The sequence below is a fragment of the Macadamia integrifolia genome, chromosome 14 (genome assembly GCF_013358625.1).
Source record: "Macadamia integrifolia cultivar HAES 741 chromosome 14, SCU_Mint_v3, whole genome shotgun sequence".
NCBI lineage: Eukaryota > Viridiplantae > Streptophyta > Magnoliopsida > Proteales > Proteaceae > Macadamia > Macadamia integrifolia.
In genome coordinates, this window is record NC_056570.1 from 11,905,544 (window position 1) to 11,910,573 (window position 5,030).

The window sequence follows — 5,030 nt, forward strand, 5'->3', positions numbered from 1 at the left end:
GATATACTAAGCTCAACCTATTTTATGATAGGTTGTACTAGAAACTTGCATCATGGCACGCCGAATCTTCCTCGTACTATGAGTGATCTTTGTACACAACTAAGTAACTAGGAAGAGGACTTTACATCATGTCATTCTTGTTGTAGACTAGCCATATCATCATATCATTATTGTATAGACTAGTCATCCACGAGTGCCATTGCATGCATTGACATGTGCATTATGAAATTCATTTATTATTTAACATGCTGATATCTTTAATTGTTAAATGCCTAATCTTGCTTAGTGATATGAGATGGATGACTTTAAACTATTGATTATCATGCTTTGTAGACTAGATAACGTAGTTGGATTAGACATGAATGTATTGGTGGCCTGTGGAATGGGATGCGGTGGCACTATGTAGTCGTACTATCTCATATAGGAGAATGCGGTTAAGAATGACATATCCCTGTGATATGACCCTTCCCAGCAGGAGTTTAAGTGTTGGGTATATCACTAGGGAGAAGCCTGAGGTTGTGTACCAACGGTGGCGGTTAGAAGTATGCCCAGCTGATCATTAGGATGGTCAGTAACTTTGGTGATATAACAAGAAGGCCAATCGTACTGCTTTTAATTTAATGTAGGGCACGGCCCATTTAATTTTAATGTCACTAAGAAACAACAATTTACTTTAATGTCATTGAGAAATAGTAATTTACTTTAATGTCGCTAAGGAACAGCAATTTACTTTTCTGGTACCCATGGCTAGCCTTCTCCGGCAACCCTATGGACGTATCGTGGGATGACGTTCGTGGCTCATACCCGGAGCATACGTGCACTATGGTTACGAGTAGCACATGATCTATGTTGTCTAGGTGGACTAAGATAATAAAACGAATGGCACGCATATAGGTTCATTTGTATTGCGCATACTTGTTTGGTTTTTCTTTTCACTTACTGGACTAGTGAGCTCATCCCACGTGCATACCATTTTTAGTTGATCTTGCAGGTTATTTGGCCAAAGAGCTAGAGCCGGGACCCACCATGGAAATTTTAGTCGGGGATTGGTGGGTCCCTAAAGATCTCAGGCACGGGGCCAAGAACTCGTGCTATATCTATTTTGTGAGTCAACAACATTGATACCAAACAGGGACTCTTTTGATTATTTTGGAAATGTTACCCCTTTTACGTTCTGAATATTTAAATTTTATTTCTTGTTTATATATCACGCCTACGGGCCCAAATGTAAATGTATTATGTAATACAATTTGGGTATCAAGAGTATTAGGGTATTTATGGGTATGTACATGTAAGACTTTCGCTAAAATACAGGATTTGCTTGACTTAGTGTGTGTGTATGTTGTGTTGTGGTTACTGTATCAGATGATCCTGGCAATTTTTGGGTCAACAAGAGTTAACTCAGTCATCGGTCCGATTCTGTATGGAACGGGGTGTGACATGAGCCACTTGGTGGGCACCCTTGTTGGGGACACCCTGCCCTTCTCTCCATCCCTTTTGAAGTTCTTCCAATTCCTTTGAAGTTCTTTGGAGTTTTTCAAAGATCTTTGAAGTTCTTTGAAGTTCTTCCCAAGCCTTCCTAGGCCTCCTAAGCCCTCCTATAGCCTATCCTCAGTGGAAGCTCTGCTGGAGTGCCATCTCAGCCTAGCCCCCTATAGCCTATCTCTAGCGAAAGCTCTACTAGAGTGCCACCTCAGCCTAGCCCTCCTATATCCTATCCCCAATAGAAGCTCTTCCAGGGTGCCTCCTCACCCTAGCCCTCCTATAGCCTATCACTAGCGGAAGCTCTATTGAAGTGCCACCTCAGCCTAAGCCCAGAAGTAGCCTTCCTAGCCAAAGCTCTGCTGAAACTCAAAATCTGAAAGTAACCTTTCTAGTCAGAACTCTATCCAAATATTACCACATTCAGCATCTCTTGAGAAAGGAAGTTAAAGGTCAAGACCATCTTCCTCTGATCCGAGAGAATCAACAAGAAAATTCGTGTCCGCACCAATCTGGGGTCCACCCCTCTTGACCCGAAATAGGGGTCAAGCTAAGGTATAATCTCTCACCCGAGTTAATATAATGTAGACCTTTTATTGGCCTTGTTTTAGTGTACATAAGTAATCAAATTCAGTTAATGTATATATCTGTGATAACTTAGCCATGCATGTTGTATAGAATAATTATGAAAAATGTTCGTTCTTTAAGCATCTAGTAGGAAGACAGGTTGAACCGGGTAGATTGGGTGCCTAACACCTTCCCAATTCTATAACCTGACACGTACCCTACTCTCTGAACCAGACCAACTTTCAGGCCCTTTTCTTAGGAATTGGGCCCACCGCTAGGTCCTAGGCCCATGATCCTAGGTGGTGACTCCAAACCCCTTCTGTATGATCCTAATCCCTAGTATTGGACCATCATCAAATACCTGTCTCAATGACGACCCCTACACTCATACAAAATAGGCCCCCACGTATCTCCAAGCGATAGTACGACAGTGCAGGGCCTGCGAATGCACACACATGACACACCCCTCCCTAAGAAAGAGAAAGAGAGGAGAGAGGACTGACTGTAAGTCTCTTTCCCCCCACAAAGGGGGTAAGAGGAAGAATCCTAGCTGCAACCCTTATAGTGGAGACTCTATTGGGGACTTGTCAAGCTTCCGTCACTAGATGCTACCGTTAAATCCAAGAGCATTTTCCAGCACATCTGTTTGAAAACATGTTTGGCTAACCCCATTTTTGTAATTATATTCACTAACCACATCATGCATCGTGCTCGAAGTGAAATCATTTGGCAAGGGACTTCCTATCATGCCCACACCCTTAAGGAGGTCAGTGCATGTTATGGAGAGTACTCTGAGAGTAAATGATAGCTGCTTCCTGTACAAGGGTGTGGCGTATTGTTAAACGGCGAGAATGTTCGTAATTGTGCCAGCAGCCTCGAGGAGGTTTGTGTACTTTATGAAATTCTGAGATCGAATAATGGTATTCCCATATTACACTTATACACACAATCACTCATGATTCCACCACCCCCGTGGCCAGTTGCTTAACCTCATGTGTAGGCACGAGTAATGAGTAAGGACGTCACCCCCTTGATCTCTTACCTTTGGGTATATCAAAAGGATCACGTACCTTGTGTATATAGATCCTATCAAGGAACCTTGTCGGTCCTATTTGCATCCACTGCATGCTCACATCATATAGAAAATAAACGGAGAATGCTAGGAATGCCACAAGCTGATCTATAGAACTTGTTTGAGGTCTTAAAAAGAAATCTTCCTATAATGCATTCTAGTTATAAAGAAATGCTCTCTTAAGTGGGTTTCGGATGAAAGGTGTCCTTCCTCCTTAGAAATGAGATGTGGATGATTTGGTATACGTGACTCTGGGGTGGTTCACATCAAAGTCCCATAAAATGCCAAATTATCTAAAAGACCGAAGGAAACTAGGAGGAAGGTCACCTAGTGGGATAAGATTAAGGAAAGCATGACTTTATTGATAGAGAATGTCTTATAGGAATATTCTGTTCAAGATATTTTGTGTGTATCTCCCACCTATGACATTGAGTGGACCAGGGGCATCAATTCCTATCCACTCCCTATCATTAAGTGGACTAACTTTGGTTGACAATTGAGTGTATGAATGAATAAAGGGGTGGGAATGCAAGAATCCTAAAATAAATCACTTTTGGTTCAGACACAATTCCACACCTTAAGTATTCTCTACGGTCCGTCTAGACTCATCAGGGTAGCCAGTTAACTCACTTAAGTCTGGTGTCACACCCATCGTCTCTCCAAGACTATCCCCTTTTGAGTGATTACACTCTAGTTCACATAGATCCACCCAACGTTGAATCACCTGAGCAAGTATGGGTTCACCCAGTAAAGACATTGCAAACAGAAATGGCTGAAGTCAAGAATGGATTAGCTCAATTATTGCACCTATTACGGACTGATTCCAGGGCTGACCCCACTCTGATCATAGGAAAACAAGAACAGAACAGACCCACAGGTCGTTGTGGAACTTCCTCTAGAGTTAACTCAGAAGAACCAGAACCAACCCATTCAAATGGTCAACAAGGAACTTATTCTCGAGTTCCTCCACCAAGGCTTGTGATTGAGGATGAGGAAGAAGAGTTTGCAGCACATGTGTAGATGGAACCTCTAGAGATGGAGAGAGAAAGAAAAACTAGAGAGCAATTAGAGAATATGATCTGAACAAGAAAGGGTTTGGAAAGTCTAGCAGTGGATTCTGAAAAGATGAACTTCTTTTCCGGGGCAAGGATTCCCAAGGCTCATTTGAAGGTCTTCCTCAGCATTGCCAAGTCATAGCAACTTACTGATAATTAGCTGGGTTAGTCATTCATGTTGACACTATCAGGACCAGCACTAAGGTGGCTCACATAGTTGGAGTCTACACAGACATAGAATTGGACAAAAATGGTGAAAGCTTTCACCAAGCAGTAGTCTTACTACACTGAAGTAGATGTGAAGCATCAGGGAACTTAAGACCTTGAGATAGCAACTTCGAAGGGATTCACTGCCTTCCTGATGAGGTTTAGAGACAAGGCCACCAAGATGGTGGATTGACCTTTTCAAGCTGAACAGGTAGAGATGTTGATTGAAAACCTATCCAAGCCTTATTATGATGTTCTCCACTATCAGCATCTACAAACTTTTGACACTTTGATAGCCATTGGGACACGTGTTAAGAACAAGATCCTAAGGGATGCACATTTTCAAGGAGCTTCTCAAGATGTGGGAAAGAATACTAGAGTTAGGCGAGGAAAGAATCCTGAAACCAATGTGGTGGGTGCGATCCAATAGTCGGTGTCACCCATCACCCCTTCGCAACTATTTGTGATACAAGCAGATACTTTTGCTCAGAAGGCTCTTCACCCAAGGAGATAGTTCACTGATTTGGGGATACCTATAGTAGCAGTATATTAGAAGTTGAAGAAACAAGGCCTATAGGGCACTGTAGCTCCAAGGGCGATCAGCAATCCACCCCCAGCTTGGTACAGGGACCATGAATATTGTGCCT